Source organism: Hemicordylus capensis, chromosome 1, assembly GCF_027244095.1.
Source record: "Hemicordylus capensis ecotype Gifberg chromosome 1, rHemCap1.1.pri, whole genome shotgun sequence".
NCBI classification, from domain to species: Eukaryota; Metazoa; Chordata; class Lepidosauria; order Squamata; family Cordylidae; genus Hemicordylus; species Hemicordylus capensis.
Genome location: NC_069657.1, coordinates 180300957 through 180320009, shown reverse-complemented (window position 1 = coordinate 180320009; position 19053 = coordinate 180300957). Strand labels below are relative to the sequence as shown.

Genomic DNA, 19053 nt, shown 5'->3' with positions numbered 1-19053 from the left:
GTCTACCTGAAATAGAGGTATTTGTTGCCTGAATATTTCTGCTGCCTGCTAACATGTAGATACTTGATAACGTCCAATGGAGGTAGAGCAATGCTGCAGCAGTGGAAAGCAAAACTGGCTTGACATCCTTAACGTTATGTCTTCCAAGATAAGGGGGAACAGAGCTAAATAGATGGTTCACATCGCAATCAAGGTCATGGGGAATCTGGTTACTAGAAGCCTCTCTCATCAAAGCAGCAGCTTAGCAGAAGGCAGAATAGAGACTCCAGAGAGCAGGATTTGGTTACAGAACTCAAGCTATCAATGGCAGCAACAAAACTGGCATTCACATTTATTCCTGAAAGCACAGTGGGTTAGTATTTACAGACAGGGCTACTGGGTGGGGTGTGGGGAATTAACAGATAAGGATATGCAAAGCATAAAACTTTTACTTGTTTGTCAGGGATGAAAACCTCTCTCCAGATTGCAGCACACACAACTGTGAAATCTTTCTATAGTATCTCTCTCTCTCTCTCTCTCTCTCTCTCTCTCTCTATATATATATATATATAGAGAGAGAGAGAGAGAGACTCTGTAGTCATGATAAAACCTATATATTGAAGCACATTCCCAAACTGTACACACAATTGATGTTACTAAGCATCAGACACTGTGGGCTGATGCTTAGTAAAATGTGGAGGGAGGTTTCAAGTGGGGTGCTGCAAGGGCTGGTCTTGTGGTAGCAAGCATGACTTGTCCCCATAGCTAAGCAGGGTCTGCCCTGGTTGCATATGAATGGGAGACTTGATGTGTGAGCACTGCAAGATATTCTCCTCAGGGGATGAAGCCGCTCTGGGAAGAGCAGAAGGTTCCCAGTTCCCTCCCTGGCATCTCCAAGATAGGGCTGAGAGAGATTCCTGCCTGCAACCTTGGAGAAGCCGCTGCCAGTCTGTGAAGACAATACTGAGCTAAATAGACCAATGGTCTGACTCAGTATATGGCAGCTTCCTATGTTCCTAAGGGCTGTGTCTTTGTCCCAATATTCCTCAGCATTTGTATCAATGACATAGATGAAGGGGTGGAGGGGATCTTCCTCAAATGTGCAGAAGACACAAAACTGAGTGAGATTGTTAACACCTCAGAAATGCAAAGTTCTCTTGGCAGAACTGAAAAGTGGGTTGAAACTAACAAATGAAATTCAACAGAGACAAATGCAGAGTTATTAACAGGCAAAAAAAATTCTTAGGATTTGGATGTAGCAGATAGCAGATATGTGAAAATGACTGCAGTCGATCACAACCTAAAATTGAGTCAGCTGTCTTATGCAGATGCAAAAAAGGCTAATATTATTTTAGGCTGCATTAATAGAACCATAGTTTCCAAGTTACAAGTAGTAGCAATACTTCTACTTTATTCTACACTCGTCGGACCTCACCTGGTTGGACCTCACTTAAAAACTAGACTTTTTAAAGTCTAGTTCTGGGTGCCACACATTTAAAAGCATGCAAATAAATTGGAATTATTTTTAATTATTTCATAGAAGGGTAGAAAGATGGGTGGACTCTGGAAAACAAGCCCTATGAGTAAAGGCTGAAGAAGATGGGTATTTTAGGTTGGAAAAAAGAAGACTAGAGAGGACAGGGAAAGGCTGGTAGCTTTTTTTGAATACCTGTCACATAGTAGAATGCAAAGACTTGCTTTGTGCTGCCTCAAAGGCCTAGATGCCATTGCCTCAGGGTTGATTTAAAAATGATTATTATTACATGGCAGCTCTTGCGAAAGTTCATTAGCGAGCTGCAGGGAGGGGGAGAAGAAAGTGACAGCAGTGATGGGGAAGAAAAGGTGAATGGGCAGGTGGACAGGTGAGTGGATGGGGAGAGAAGGCGGCAGCCAGGGGGAGGGAAGGCGGCGGCCGGGGGGGGAGAGCAAAAGCGGAGGCCAGGGAGGAAGAGAGAAAGCGGAGGCCGGGGGGAAGAGGTGGGAAGTGGGGGCTGGGAGGGAAGAGAGGGAAAGCGGGGGCCAGGGGGGAGAGAGAGCACAGAGAGCCCCAAAATGGGGTGAGAATGGGGGGAGAGTGCCAAGGGGCAGGGGAGGGGAAAGGAGGAGATGGCCGAGAAAGAGGGTGAGTGAGAGCTGAGAATTAGGGGCCGAGAATGAGGGGGGGGGGGGCAAGAAGGAAGGAGAGAGGAGGGGGAAAGGGAAAAACTAGAGGCGCAGATGCTCTGTGCCTGGACCAGCTAGTTCATTTTTTAGAAGAACCTAGGTCAAAGATTTCATCATGAATATTAATCATAATTATATTCTATGTACATGTTAACAGCAGTATATTTATTATTATCATTATCATTCATTCATTCATTCAATTTCTATACTGCCCTTCCAAAAATGGCTCAGGGAGGTTTACACAGAGAAATAATTTTAAAAAAAGATGGATGCCTGTCCCCAAAGGGCTCACAATCTAAAAAGAAACATAAGACAGACACCAGCAACAGTCACTGGAGGTACTGTGCCGGGGCTGGATAGGGCCAGTAACTCTCCTCCTGCTAAATAAAAGAGAATCACCATGTTAAAAGGTGCCTCTTTGCCAAGCTAGCAAGGGGATGAGAGATAACAGACGTGGTCAATCTTATTCTGCAGTTGGTGTTCAAGTGACATGTACACAGTCAAGCCCACCACCCCCGCCACCTCTAAAAATGCAAAGACAAAGAAGGTCAACGAATAAGGTAGATCTGAGCTAGGAAAAGGAATCTAGATATGAATGCAAGGAATAGGGGAGGGGAATAGAAAATGAAACCAAACATGAACAGAACATATTCATGAAACCCTGAGGAAACATTTTCCGAGTATATCCTCCATTATACAAGGGAAATACCTCTCATGGCAGCAGGCCGTAAAAGAGACCCCATTTGGTAACATTTTAATGATGTTCCTGTGCCCTGGGTAAAACAGGTATCCGTGTGACATGTGAAAAGTGCAACAAAGAAATGCAAGGTCTGGGAGTTATTCACACATGTCTTCATGCCCAGGGGTATCTGAAGAGCGAATCTGCTTCACAGCAGATCTGCAAGATGTTCAATTTGGTGATTTAAAGAGACAGTTCACATAGGCTTGGCTACTCTCCGCAATCCCTGGCAGATATTTTTCCTGTGTGTTCCTACTGGCTTAGTCCGAGTTTTTCCTCCAACCAATCACAAATCACATCAGTGAGGAGGAAAGTGTAGCTGTTAGTTTGACAGCTATGGAGGAGGAGCCTGGCGTTGGAGGCTCCACTGTTGCTGCTGCTGCTACTGATGGAATGTGGTCAGCAGAAGAGGTCTGCAGCAGAATAGAGCCAACCCACATGTCCCAACAACAGAATCAATCCCTCCCTACCTATGCAGGTGCGGGGGCATGGGGAGTTCTGGGCATTTTAGGGCTGCTTACTTTCCTTTTTGTGCTGGCCGTCCTGGACAGAGAACCAGGGGGGCAGGGGAGGAGCTGAGATGTGATGGCACAGCGGCGGGGGGGGGGGGCGGGGGACAGAACAACAACAAATATTTATATTCCACTTTTCAACAAAAAGGTTTCTGAAGCAGTTTACATAGAGAAATGACGATAAATAATAAATAAGACGGATCCCTGTCCCCAAAGGGCTCACAGTCTAAAAAGACAGACACCAGCAACAGTCACTGAAGGTACTGTGCTGGGGGTGGAGAGGGCCAGTTACCTGCTAAATAAAGAGAATCAGCACGTTAAAAAGGTGTCTCTTTGCCCAGTTAGCAGAGGCAAAGATAGGTATCCAAGCCTGGCACCATGTTGTTGACTTTGAGTTTGCAAGATGCTGTTATATGATGGGTATTTGCTTCACTTCCATGCTTGTGAGGACTGCTGCCACATGCTTGGTGGAGGGATCTTTTTTGAGAGGAATGAGAGGCAATGTAACACTGAGTTAGGCATCTGTTCCTTACTACTGCTGCTGCTGCTTCTGAGCTGCCCCGTTCCCTGTAGAAATGAACCACAGGACCTTCTTGCTGGAAGACTGAGCACCGGAGGGTTAAGAAGCAGTCATCCCAGGTGGCTTGTCATGGAGAAAAGGGGCTGCTAAAATTCACTGAAGCTTTTGTGCAGCTTTCTCTCTTTCTGCCTCTCTCTACCTGTGCTACTGCAAGGGGAACAGAATGAGGCTGGGGAGAGGATGTGGGGACATAAGAACATCCTTGCTGGATCAGGCCCAAGGCCCCCCTAGTCCAGCATCTTATTTCACACAGTGGCCCACCAGATGCTGGTGGAAGCCTACAGGCAGGAGTTGAGGGCATGCCCTCTCTCCTGCTGTTACTCCCCTGCAACTGGTACTCAGAAGCATCCTGCCTTTGAGGCTAGAGGTGGCCTATAGCTCTCCGACAACTAGCTGTGGATAGACCTCTCCTCTGTGAAGTTATCCAAATCCCTCTTAAAGCCATACAGGTTGTTGGCTGTCACCACATCTTGTGGCAGAGAATTCCACAAGTGGATTATGCGTTGTGTGAAAAAATATTCCGTTTGTTGGTCCTAGATTTCCTGGCAATCAATTACATGGGATGAGCCCTGGTTCTAGTGTTATGTGAGAAAGAGAAGAATTTCTCTCTCTCCGCTTTCTACACACCATGCATGATTTTATAGACCTCTATCATGTCTCCCCGCAGTCGTCTTTTTTCTAAACTAAATAGCTTCAGGTGCTGTAGTCTTGCCTCATAAGAAAGGTGCTCTAGGCCCCTGGTCATCTTGGTTGCCCTCTTCTGCACCTTTTCCAGGTCTACAAAGTCCTTATTTAGATGTGGTGATCAGAATTGTATGCAGTACTCCAGGTGTGGCCACACCATAGTTTTGTAGAAGGGCATTATAATATTAGCAGTTTTATTTTCAATCCTCTTCCTAATGATCCCTAGCATGGAATTGGCCTTTTTCACAGCTGCCGCACATTGAGTCAACACTTTCAATGAGCTGTCCACCATGACCCCAAGATCCCTCTCCTGGTCAGTCACCGACAGCTCAGATCCCATCAACGTATACTTGAAGCTGAGTTTTTTTGTCCCAATGTGGATCACCTTACACTTGCAAACACTGAAGCGCATTTGCCATTTTGTCTCCTACTCACCCAGTTTGGAGAGATCCTTTTGGAACTCCTTCCTCACAATACATTTTGGATTTCACTACAGTTTGGTATCATCTGCAAATTTAGCCATCTTGCTGCATACCCCTACTTCTAGATCATTTATGAATTAAAAAGCTCCAGTACAGATCCCTGGGGGACCCCGCTTCTTACTTCCCTCCATTGTGAAAAATCTCCATTTATACCTACCCTTTGTTTTCTGTCTTTCAGCCAGTTAGCAATCCACACATGTACTTGTCCCCTCATCCCATGACTGCGGAGTTTCCTCAGGAGTCTCTGATGAGGAACTTTATCAAAAGCTTTTTACAAGTCCAGGTACTGGATCATCTTGATCCACACACTTGTTGACAGTCTCAAAGAACTCCAAAAGGTTTGTGAGGCAAGATTTACCTTTGCAGAAGCCATGCTGGTTCTTTCCCAGCAGGGCCTGTTCTTCTATGTGCTTTACAATTTTATCCTAGAGGATGCTTTCCATCAATTTGCCTGGAATGGACGTTAAGCTAACTGGCCTGGAATTTTACCAGATCGCCCGTGGATCCCTTTTTGAAAACTGGTGTTACATCTTTTCCAGTCCTCCGGTACTGAGCCTGATAAGCAAGGAGATTGGCAATTTCACATTTGAGTTCTTTGAGGACTCTTGGATGGATGCCATCCAGCCCTGGTGATATGCTAGTTTTCTGTTTTTCCAGACAGTTTAGAAAATCATCTCTTGTCACTTCTGTCTGACTCAATCCTTTAGCCTCCATTCTCGAAAAGCCCGGTTCAGGAACATGTATATGCTCAGTATCCTCTGCCATGAAGACAGATGCAAATAACTCATTTAGCTTCTCTGCGAACTCCATATCCTCCTTAATAATTCCTTTCATTCCCTCATTTTCTAATGGTCCAACCATCTCCTTGGCAGGTTTCCTGCTTCTGATATATTTAAAGAAGTTTTTGTTATTGCCCTTGATGCTTTAAGCTAAATGTTCCTCAAACTCGCTTTTCGCCTCCCTTATTGTCACCTTGCATTTCTTTTGCCATAGTTTGTGTTCCTTTCTGTTTTCTTCATTTGGACAGGCCTTCCAATTTCGGAAGGAAGTCTTCTTCGCTTTTAAAGCTTCATTTAAGTTACCTGTTAGCCATGCTGGCATCCTCCTGGATTTACTGGTACCTTTCCTCCTTTTGGGTATACAATCTAACCGGGCTTCTAGTATTGTGGTTTTGAGTAAACTCCATGCATTCTGGAGCGAAGTTACTCTCCTGATTTTCCCTTTCAGCTTTCTTTTCATCATACTCCTCATTTTGGAGAAATTTCCTCTTCTGAAATTCAAAGTGTCTATATTAGACTTCCTTGGTGATTCTCTCCCCGCATGTATGCTGAATTTGATCACACTATGGTCACTGTTCCCTAAAGGGTCGATGACACTGATATCCCGCACCAGGTCCTGGGTGCCACTCAGGATTAAGTCCAAGGTCGCCTTCTCTCTGGTTGGTTCCAAGACCAACTGTTCTAGGGAACAGTCATTCAGCGTATCTAGAAATGTGACCTCTTTGTCATTACCTGACTGTGAATTTACCCAGTCTATGTCTGGGTAATTGAAGTCACCCATTATTACAGCCCTGCCTCTCCTTGACGCCTCCCTGATTTCCTGCTGCAACTCCCAGTCACTGTCAGCATTTTGATCCGGAGGGCGATAGCACGTCCCCGGTAGCACGTTCCCTTTCAGGCCTTGTATTGTTACCCACACCACAGGGTTCCTGTGGAGGACTCCAGTCCACCTACGTTGTATACCTTGTTAGATTCTATCCCTTCTTTAATATACAGTGCTACTCCACCTCCAAGGCGCCCCTCCCTGTCCTTTCTATAGATATTCTATAGAGATATAGAGTTATCCAGGAATAACAGTGTCCCACCGGTTCTCACTATTCCACCATGTTTCTGTTTTGCCCATTAGATCTATTTCTGTGTTAGCAGCCAAGCACTCCAGCTCACCCATCTTGGCTCAGACGCTTCTGGCATTGGCATATAAGCACCTATACACTGAATCTCTTCCCTGGTGTATGCTATCTTTCTTTTGACTCTTTGACCAGCTGGCACAGCCTTCTATCTGCTCTTTATGTGGTTCTGCTCTGTCCTGTTTTATCTGAATCCTTTGCAACCTCACGTTTTAAAGGATGGCATTTGCCGAATTGCACACTGCCCAGATACTGTCGGCTATTTCCCAAGCATCATTTTAAAAGCTGCGTTGCAATCTTCTTGATTTTAAGCACCAGCAGTCTGGTTCCATCTTGGTTCAAGTGCAGCCCGTCTCTTTTGTACAGGCCTTGCTTGCCCCAAAATGTATTCTAGTGCCTAACAAATCTAAACCCCTCCTCCTGGCACCAATGTCTCTCATCCACACATTGAAACCTCTCAGCTCTGCCTGTCTCACTGTACCTGCGCATGGAACAGGTAGCATTTCTGAGAATGCTACCTTGGGGGGGGGGGCGGTCCTGGACTTCAATACACTACCTATCAGCCTAAATTTGGCTTCCAGGACCTCCCGACTACATTTCCCCACATCGTTGGTGCTGACGTGCACCACAACAGCTGTCTCCTCCCCAGCACTGCCTATCTAGATGTTGTGTGATGTCCGCAACCTTCGCACCAGGCAGGCAGGTCAGCGTGCGGTCAACACGCGGGTCGCAAACCCATCTCTCTATACCGCTAATGATCGAATCACCCACTACAAGGAGGCCCCCACCCCCCAGTGGAGTATCCCCTGTGCAAGAGGATATGGGCTCATCATCCATGGAAGGACCCCCTTCTAGAGGAGCATTTCCCTCTTCCTCAGACCGATGTCTTCCTTGCCCGAGACCTTCATTTTCCCTGACAGCAGAGGAGCTATCAGCCCTGGAGTGGGATGCCTCTACCACGTCCCTGAAGGTCTTAACCTCATACCTCTCTGTCTCTGTTTCTCTGTCTCTCTGGGAGAAGAAGCTTCATGAAGGAAGTTTCTGCTTGTGAGCTGAGAAGCCAGCATAGGTGTGCATCCCAGCCGGACAAAGATCTATTATTTAGAGCTCAGAGACTTTAGTGGGAAGAAGCAGCTGCTCCTCCACTGAATCTTTCGCAGAAAACTGGCATTTTCCCTGGTATCTCCAACTCCTCCCTGCCCGCCAGTGACCACACACTGCCTCATGATGCAGAACCAGCATTTTGCATGCTCCTCCCCTTTTCCACTTGTTCTGCGGTGGCGGTGGCAGCAGATCCTCTGAGAAGAGAGGGGGCCATTTGCCCCCCCCCTTTCCAGCCCCCTTGCTTGGCTTTCGGTTGGATTCAGGCAGTGTTTTGCTCAGTGCTTGGGAGATGGGAAGTAATGATAGCTGGCACCCAAATGGAACTTTCTGTCGCCCCCCCACCCACCCACTGCCCACAATTGCAAATCTCTCCGAGCAGACAACACAGCTGTCAAACTGTGTTTTCATTGTGTTTTGAAAAAAAGCCGAATTATTGCCAGTAGCCATTCCATATATCTCAGGAAAAGTGGTGGGGAAAACCAGAAAGCTCGGCTTTAAAAAACAACAACAAAGCTGCTGCAAATAGAGGATTTTTTTTACCACAGACATAATTCGGGCCAAGCATGAATGCACAGTAATTCTTAATAGTAATTCGGGGGAAAGCAGAGTCAGGTGTGTACTCGTCTCTGATAGCCCACAGGGACATTGGGGTAAACAAAACTAATATGTGGACTGGCACACTCCAATCCAGAGTGGATTTGAATTAAAAACGCTGTCTGTAAAGCCTCCTGGTTGCCCCACCTGAATGAAATAGCATTGTTAGAAGTGGGTACCTATTGTGTGTACCTACCTTCTAAAAATGAAACATACATCTATCTCTGAACATGTATTAAACTCATATTAGACAACAAGATTATGATGATTAAATAGAATCTTCCTGATTAATGATTTAATTGTGTTTTAAATCATTAAAACAGAGTCCTTCTGTGGAGCTATTTAAAACAACAGATCAACCTGGAATAGCCTCAAGTTACATATCAGTTAAAGAGGAGGAGACATTTCTGAAGAGGAGCAGTTCAACAATGAAGCCAATGGCCTAAGGGAATGATGAGCTCTCCCTCACCGGAGGTCTTCAAACAGAGGATGCACAGCCATCTGTTGGGGGATGTTCTAGTTCTGCATCAATCAGGATCCATTAAGATGTTGGACTAGATGGCCTACAAGACCCCCTACAATTTTGTGTATTTGTCCTTTTACTGCCAATTCTGTGCTGATCTTTCCTGTATGTAGGAGCCACAGCGAACTGAGCTTACATATGAAAGGATTCCTTGTTCACCCTTTGATCCTATAATTGTAATAACTGCAATATCTGCAAAATAAACTATATAAAGAAAAGTGCCTATTCTGTGTATACAACAGGCACTTTTCTTGTGCAGCATACCTTACCTTAGGACCTTGTCAGACTCCAAAACTGGTATGATCTCAAGGCTGGAATTGGTCTGTTAAATTTACCAGCTGATCCTGGATCATTCCCCTCTCCTCAATTCTAACTCTCTTCACTTCCCTGAATTGTCTCCATATCAAACATAGGCCACAGTTTGGCCTTCCCGATCTAACCAGTTGTCAGTTTCCCACAAATTAGATTATCTGGTGGCTTTTCAGACTTCATTTTCTAATGGCTTCCATGTTGGCCTTCTAAGGGTTAAATACACACATTTAACTTGGATGATCACTACAAGCCCTACAATTTTACAATTTGATTTTGGATTTTGAGGCTTAGGTGATTAGGATGACAGTGATGATAGAAGAATGAGAACGTAATAAACATCTATAGAACTTTTTTTTTTAAAGTAAGGTTATGGCTCCTAGCTTCTGCTGATGGCAGAGAGCCAAATACTATGCAATAACACGCTTTTGTTTCATCTTTTAATTTGACATTTAGCCAGTGTGCTAAGCACACACAAAGGGGAGAGGCAGAGGCACAAGATATTTGTCTTGTACACTAAAACTCATATGCCTTTATGACAAGAAGACGGCTCAAAGAATGCTCTGGAGTTTCCACTTTGCCCAAGACAATCTTCCTCCAGCCCTGTTTTCACCCTTTCTTTCATGTGTTGACTGAATGCACGAAGGCAGACGGAAGCAAGACCTCATCCCTGCCACCTGTGCATTCAACAGAAGCTGAGAACAAAGCTGTACATGCACAGTCTTTCACGTGCCATTGGGAGTGCGGTGCAATCAGGGTTCTTTCCAGCAACCTTCCCGCAATTCAGGCCTTCACAACATAAGGCCCAGAGGCCAGATCTGGCCCATGGGGCCTTTTTTGCTGGCCCTTGCGTAGGAATACCCTGCAGCAAAAGCAGGAGCCATGAAGAGATTTTGTCTGCTGACATGAAGCTGTGGTTCAATGCAGTTGGCTACTTCAGGCCAGATGTACCCTACCTCTGGGCCAGAGCCCACTGATGCCCTCCCTCATCGCTCTTCCCCCTTGGCCTTTACCTCCTAACACCAGTCTGGGGCTGGCATACACCCCACTGACTGACAGGGACTATTTTCTGACTAGTATTCATGGTTAAAATTGTGGGTCCCTTGATGCAAATCCACAAGTAACTAATAGTTGCTTTCATTAATAATTTTAATGTAAATTAATATTTATTTGTCAAATTTGTACACCGCCCCAAACTTTCATCTCTGGGCAGTTAAAAGCAACATAAAACAAGTTAAAACATACACAAAAATCTTAAAATATTGTAGGCAATCTAAAAATTAAAAACAGAATAAAACTTTAAAATGTGAAAGGCTGAGAATGCTTGGCTGAAGAGGTGGGTTTTCAAGTGCTTTTTTAAAAATGTCAGAGATGGGGAGGATCATATTTCACTATGGAGTCCATTCCACAGTTTCGGGGCAGCAACTGAGAAGGCCCGACCCCGTGTGGCCACCAGCCGAGCTGGCGGCAACTGGAGATGAACCTCTCCGGACAACCTCAATGGGTGGTGGGGATCATAATGAAGAAGACATAGGAACATAGGAAGCTGCCCTATACTGAGTCAGACCATTGGACCATCTAGCTCAGTATTGTCTACTCAGACTGGCAGCAGCTTCTCCAAGGTTGCAGGCAGGAATCTCTCTCAGCCCTATCTTGGAGACGCCAGGGAAGGAACTTGGAACCTTCTGCTCTTCCCAGAGCAGCTCCATCCCCTGAGGGGAATATCTTGCAGTGCTCACATGTAGTCTCCCATTCAAATGCAACCAGGCCAGACCCTGCTTAGCTAACGGGACAAGTCATGCTTGCTACCACAAGACCAGCTCTTGTTCTCTTAAATACCCTGGACCTAAGCCATTTAGGGCTTTATAGGTTATAATCAGCACTTTGTATTTTGCCCAGAAACCTATTGACAGCCAGATATTAATGCACTGAACATTGACCTTGGCCCCTGCACACCAAGTCGTGAGTGGTTCCAGCCCACCAAGCCATGTAAGTTGTGCACCTAATACTATATGTACTTCTCTCTGACTGCCCTGTTTTAATTATTGCCTTTTATCCTGGGTTTCTATTATTTTAGAGGTAGTGATGTTTTAACCAGGGCTGTCCTAGGGGGCTACAAGGGCAAGTCAGAATGGGTAAAGCTTCTTAACCCTTTTAGCCTACTTTCCATAAGCAAAGTAAACTTATGAGATCACCCAGCATTCTGGGTGTATGAACCAAATTGGGTACAGTTGTAGGGACACACAGTGACACCTCAATAGATCGCCTCGTGGACCACTTGTGGTGTCATCTGTGGACCGCCTAACCAATCTGAACCAAATTTGGTGCTGAGTGTCACATAAGGATACCTCAGTGGCACAGTTTGTGATGGAGTCATCCACCTCAATTCAAGATGGCAGATGAATGAACATTTGAGATGCAAGTGGGCTAACTCAATGGTTCCCAAACTGGGAGCCTCCAGATGTTGCTGAATTACAACTCCCATCAGCCTCAGCTACAATTTATTGTGGCTGTAGTTCAGCAACATCTAGAGGCTCTCAGTTTGGGAACCACTGGGCTAGCTTGTAAACTGCCTACTAATTTGAACCAAATTTGCGACAGGTGTAGGGACACATAGGGTCAGATGAAGGGTGTCGTTTGTAATGATGGCATCCACTCCAAGTTAATGAGGCAGTTCCCACAATCAGTGGGAACCACCAAGATGGAGTTTGCAAGGAGAGCGGACTTAGCCCGCTCTCCTTGCAGACAACCCGTCAGTCGGATGTGGGCAGCCAAAGTGGCCGCCCACACAACTGCAGGCTCCGTTAGGGAGCTGGTGGGGGCTGGGGAGTTCAGGTGCTGTGCGGCCCCCAGAAGCTCCAGCATGCCCTGTGCAAGCATGCAGGGCATGCTGGAGAGACCCCCCAAGCCAGGAGGCTGCATTTAGCCTCCCCGCTGGGGGTCTCCTTGTGAGTTGCTGAGGCATGGAGCTACGCCATGGCTACTCACGATTTAAAAAACGGGTTAGCAGAGCGCTCGCTCCACTAATCTCGGCTAAGGGGAGGGGGAATTAGTGGAGTTTGCTGCTGGGAGCCACACGGCTCCCGTGGCAGCACACGATCCACTAAAAGCGGGCTAGGCTCCCTTAGCCCACTTTTAGTGGATTGTGAGAATCTCCTCAATATGGCAGAAATGTGAATGCTTAAGGCTGAAGTGGGCTAACTTGTGAAGACTGTAATTATGAATTAAGATTATAGTGAAAGGAAAATAAGCAAATCAGTTCTTACCAGAACAAGTTGTTTCTGTTTCAGATTACTGTACGATAAACCTGCCTGTTCTTTAAGTTCATTGTCTGAGGCCCTGCTTCAGGGACCTTATGGAGGGACCTTCATAACCCCACCTTCTTCAAGGTTATGAAGTTAGCAGCTGGGATAAAGCCTTCTCTGTGGTGGCGCCTCAGTTTTGAATTCTTCCCCAGAAACATCCTTTAGGCACCAAGTAAAATGGTTTAATTTTGTTGGGCTTTTAGTAAAGGGCTCTTTCTGTTCTCTTTGCTGCTGTTTCTTCAATGTCTTTTTATAAGGTAGCTTCACATGCTGGCTGGTCTGTAAGCTGTGAACATGTCAGTAAAATGTTGGCAGCTGAGACTGTGCACTCCCAGTGGGCATGATGTCTGAATCTGCCCATGCTGGATCCCCAACATTCACCTTACATTCTCTGTCCAACTTGAGTCCTACTTCTGAAGTTGAGCAGAGAATGTTGGGCATCTGGAGTGGGAATCAAATTTGTGCAGGTACAGACATCACACCCAGAGTGCACACTCTTAGTTGCAGACATTTTACCAACATGTTCTCAGCTTACACTAGTAGTGTGAAGCCACCCATAGTTTCCTTGGGTTTTACATAGTGAATCATTGTAAGCCACCTTGAAAGCTTGTAAGGGAAATGGCAGTAGATATATAAAATCAATACTAATTCATTATTTAAGACCAGAGCTTTAAAAACATGTCCTCCCCACCCCCCGTTTGAAGCTGGCTAATGGTCCTGTAGGCCTCCCCAGGATATGTCCATATTTAAACCACCACATACCACAATGTAGCCTGTTCATTGCCAGGCAGCAACTGTTGCCATGAAAAACATGAATCCTCTGCCCAAATGATGGCTATGTCATCCCCTATGTGGCAATGTTTTACTAGTAAGTCCTTGATTGCACATATCCAAATCCCAGAATCTGGGAGGAGAGATGGTATTGTGGTAACAAGCATAAATTGTCCCCTTTGCTTAGCAGGGTCCACCATAGTTTGCATTTGAATGGGAGAAGTGTGTGAGCACTTAGGAGATGGAACCGCTTTGGGAAGAGCACCTGCATGCTTGCATACAGAAGGTTCCAAGGTAGGGCTGAGAGAGACTCCTGCCTGCTACCTTGGAGAAGCTGCTGCCAGTCTGTGTAGACAATTCTGAGTTGGATGAACCAAATGGTCTAACTCAGTACAAGACAGCTTCCTATGTCCCTAACCCTCCCTGCCCCCGGGTTCTATAGGTAGAGATAGGTGCATAGCATCCCATGGATCTCTTACAGCCAAATGTATCAATGCTACTTACTTTATTTGGTGGTTTAAATATCTTTAAAAACATTTCAGTATAAAACAGTATTTATGCCAAGAAGAAAGTAGCATCACAACTACTTATGTAGTTATATAGTTCTGTAACTCCATATGACTTCTTCAATTGTAGTTGTATTACTGGTGGTACACCATGAAGTTGTCAGCTCTGTTTGTTGGGAATGCAAACATTGACTAAATAATACTGTTACTGTAGTACATAGGACAAAGGCATCACAATGATCATAAAGAAACAGCACACAACCAAACTGGACTGGCATGATGCCACCTCCGGTATTACTTTCTGTAAGGTAAAATATCAGCCTACAACAAGCGACTCCAGCAATCATCAGTTTCAATATAATAACTCACAGACTAACTTTTGTATGTCTAATGAAGTTATAAATCAGATGGTTAACCGGAAATGTAAACACACACAATGATGTACACAAACCCCAAACGTTGTGTTCTTGAAGAATGTGGTATTTGGATGAGAATAGGAGCATGTTTGTCACCAAAGTAACAACTATAGTTGAATACAGCACAAAACTGACCGAAAGATTTCAGCCACTCATCCAATACTCCCAAAAAACCTTTTGAAGCCAATTCTGATGTTTAAAGGAAATAACAAGAAATGAAACAGGAATGACTTGCATTCTCTGCACTTCTTGTTCTCATTGAAAAGGTGGTGATGGTGGGGAAGATGTGTATATTCAGAAGCGTGGGTAGAGGAGAAACAAGTCACTTCCTATTTTGACACTGGCTGAAGCACTTCTATGAGCTCCATTTTGCATGCATAGCCGAATAAAATGCTGTGCTTTAGGCAATAGATTGGGGGTTGCATTTTTAATAGGCCCCTCAGTTTAGAAAAAAACCAAAAACCTTCTGCAAGTAGAATACTAGCACAGCAGGGAGTGGGCTGTGCTATAACCTAGTTTACACAATCTTTTGAATAGAACAACTCATCTATACAATGCATTTAGACTGGTTTAAGCATCACAGACTCCTTCCAGGAACCCTAGGAATTGCAGTTCTGTTGGAATAAGAGGACTTTAGTAATGTTCTATGGTTATAGGCTTCTAGTATTCACAGTTACGGGGTTGTTTTTAAAATATGGGTACACATAAATCTGTTTAGTAAATGAGTAGGTTGGGATGGATGGATGGACTGGATGAAAGAAAACAGAAACTAGGGAAATAAGCATGAAATACTATGAAACATGATCAGATGATTTACTTTTGAGTCTTTCCATGCTGAAGGGATGAAAATGCAGAAAAACCACATTAATGGGTGGTGTGGCACATACATCTCTGGTAAAGAGTAAGATTTATTTACTCTGTGTAAGTGCTTAGAATACCATTACAACTGCAGCCTCAAGAAATTGCCCTTGCATGTCAGATAGTTACATACTGGTAGTTAGTCTTTGTGCTGTAGGAAATGAATACCCTGCAGGAAATGAACACAGTGCCAAAGCCACTTAAAACTATTTTGGAAATCCAGGAGATTCTCCAAGCTACTGATCACAGCAGCCTGACAGGTCAGCCTAGTCTACTCAGCACAAGAGACCCAAGTGACTCATGGATATGAGAAGTGTACTGGAGATTTTTTTTTAAAACCTAACTAAAAAACCATAAACAGATAGGATGGGGAAAGTGAAGCAGGTTGTAATATAGTTTTAAATAATATCCAAATAATTCAGGGTATATGTGCTTGCATAATTCCTGGCAACATCCCAACAAGAATCTAACTGAAATACTGCTTCAGTACAAATGTTCATTATAAGGTTAAATAGCACAAAATACTTGCTGTAGTAAGACAAGGATGCCTTCTCCAAGCATTGGCTGAGCACAATGCTTCTATCTGAACCTTGAACTTCTCTATTTCCCATAAAATAGTCATGGAGTAAGACAACCTCACCACAGGCATCCATGGGGGACAGCGGCAAAGGAGAGCAGTCGCCCACCCCAGACATATGGCTGGATCAATGTGTATCTGTTGCTGTACACACCCTGGAAACAATTGTGCAGATGACCATGAACCTCACCTCTCGACCCCATGGGGTGGGGATAGCACACAGGCCAGGTCTGGCAGACAATTTCCAACCTCCTGAGATAAAAAGGAAATATCTTGCCAGGGAAGATGCAGAAAAAGAGGACCGGCCAGACTGGAGAGATGGGACTGGTAGCATTGGTGTTTGTCTCTCAACAGGGTGCAAGGTCTGGCATTAACAAAGATGAAGAATGCCAACTGCCTCCGAATGCCTCTCTGAACCTCAATCTGCAAGGGCTGCAGAAACAGACAGGGGGGAAAAGTGGGGGGGACAACAGTGGGTGTCTGCTTCTTCCCTATAGCTGCTGACTCCCTTCTCCATAGCCTAAGGCAGAACAAGAAGGACAGAGGTTGAGTAAAGAATTCTGGATCCAAGTACTTTCCTCTTCATCAGTGGGTTCCTTGGTGTTTTTCTGTTTTTACTATTAAATGCAAGACAACTTCTCCTTCTGTATGAAGGGCCCAGTCCAGAGAAGCTTCCACTCAGCTGGTACAGCAAACTGCCTTGTATCTTGTTCAGTTGCCTACTCAGAAACAACACAAATGTACTACATTCCCCTCTCTCATCCATGAAGGTGGGGCCAGTAACAGTGCTACTGATATATGGTGGGCAACTGTTGGGAATTTTGCAAATAGTTTTCCTCTAGGAATGAATAGTTTCTTTAACAATCTCTTTTACTGCCCAAGTATCTCCTGTTCCTGAAGAGTGGGAGCACTGTTCCCTCTAACAGGGATTTCCAGGTGTTGTTGACTACAACTGCAGTGGCTTTTGCTTGGGGATTATGGGAGTTGTAGTCAACAACATCTGGGAATCCCTGTTAGAGGGAACATTGAGTTGGAGTAGGAATAGTACTATTATATGCTGCTTTTAGAAAAGGAAAGGGAAAAGAAATAAGAGGAAATTGGTACATTTCCTCTTTTTTCTTTTTAAAAAACGGCATAATAGTACTATTTCTAGCTGCACTTAAATTCCTTGGGTCAACCCACCAGGCCATATAAAAGTACACATTTTAGTTCTGTTAACATGATTTAGTTACTCCTAAACAGTCTGTAAGCATGAATATATAGGTATGTGCAAAATTTTAAACCACCTAGGGCACTAAAACATTGTGCAAGGAAAGATGCATGTACCAATACAGATCTTCCATTATCTCCTTGGGATATAGAGTGCATTGGTTAAACATAAAATTCTACTCTCTCCCTCCCTCCCCCCCCCCGCCTTGCCTTGCAAACAAGTTTTATTTTTATTTTATTTTATTTTTTATTTAGTTTATGAACTCTCTTTGCCACAAGATTACTACTTAAACATTACTTTCTGAAAGGATTTCCTTGTCTTTTAAAAATCTTTTGAAGGCATGGCTATATTTACATATGGCAGCTATATTTGTACAGTATATAGAATATACAACCTGGCTTTTTCTGAAGTAATAAATTAAATAACACCGAGTTTTTCAAAGGGATTCATTGCTTGTTTTATAGGGATTTCCCCCACTTCTAACTCTTTGACTAGCTGCCATTTGGAGAGACACTCCCTGCTTCATCCTTTTATTGCTACTACTGTCTACCACACCTATTTCCATGCCGTCTACTAAATCTTATGCGAAATCTACTAAATCTACTAAATCTTATGCGAAGATTTAGATAGACAATGCCTACTCACAGTAATCATAGCTGCTAGTTACATGCCAAGTCTCCCTTATTTGAAATGAAGCTTTCCCCAAGCATACCCGAGTTGGCATGAAGTCACATTATTGAAACATAAAACATGAAATAACAAAATTCACAAGGAACCATAAAAGGAAGAGGAATTCTACCAATGAACCCATGATGCAAAGTTATAGATTCTTCAAGTTTAGTATGAGGGCCAGCTCCTGTTCCCTGCCAACTGAGCAAAGAGGTACCGTTTCAAGTGGTGACTCACACTCTTATCTTTAGCAAGGAGAGAGCAACTGTCCCTAATCCAACCACAACACAGCACCCCTTCAGGGGCTGTTGCCAATGGCAGATTATTACAAAGGTAGTCTAGGCAGCTGCCTATGGCAGCAAATCTTGGGGAGCAGCATCTTGGAGGACAACTTAATTATGTGTTTTAAAACCTTTAAAAATGCTGCTGTGTAGCGGCAGAGGCTCTGCCCGCCTCCTAAACCATCAAAGGAGCGGAGGTGAGGTTGGGCACTGGAAGGCAGCAGCAATGAGGTCTTCACTCAAGCCTGGCTTACTCACAAATAAGGCAGAGTGGGCGATTTCGGGCCTCTGCACACATGCACAGAGGACCAAAATCGCCCACTCTGCTTCATCTGCGAGTACGCCAGGCTTGAGTGTGGACCTCTTTCGCCACTGTCACTGCCGAGGTCTTCACTCAAGCCTGGCTTACTCGCAAATGAAGCAGAGCAGGAGATTTTGGTGTGTGTGCAGAGGCCCGAAATTGCCTGCTCTACCTCATTTACGAGTAAGCCAGGCTTGAGTGAAGACCTCTTTCGCTGCCATCCTCCAGTGCCCAACCTCACCTCCGCTCCTGGGATGGTTTAGGAGGTGGACGGAGCCTCCATCGCCACAAAGCGGCATTTTTAAAGGTTTTAAAAAATAAAATAAAATTGCCCTCCCCCCAAGCCCCCTTACTTTTGTTCCTGGGGCGGCAAATCTTTTGCTGCCTATAGGCGGCAAAAAGATTAATCCTCCCCAGCCTGTTGCTGGTTTCTGCCTTGTTCATTTTAGACTGTGAGCCCTTTGGGCAAGGGTAATCATTCTATTTCTTCAAAGTAACCATCCTAATTCTTTTTTTCAAAACAAGCTCACTTTGAGCTTTTTGTTGAAAAGCAATATATAAATATTTCCATTGCAGTAGTAGCA

General features: G+C 44.6%; 1 protein-coding gene across 6 annotated transcripts in view; it reads right to left on the bottom strand.

Annotated features, from left to right (window-relative positions):
* LYPD6B (LY6/PLAUR domain containing 6B) overlaps window positions 1-19053 on the bottom strand; it is a 115733-nt gene that overhangs the window by 63460 nt on the left and 33220 nt on the right. The window lies entirely within an intron of this gene.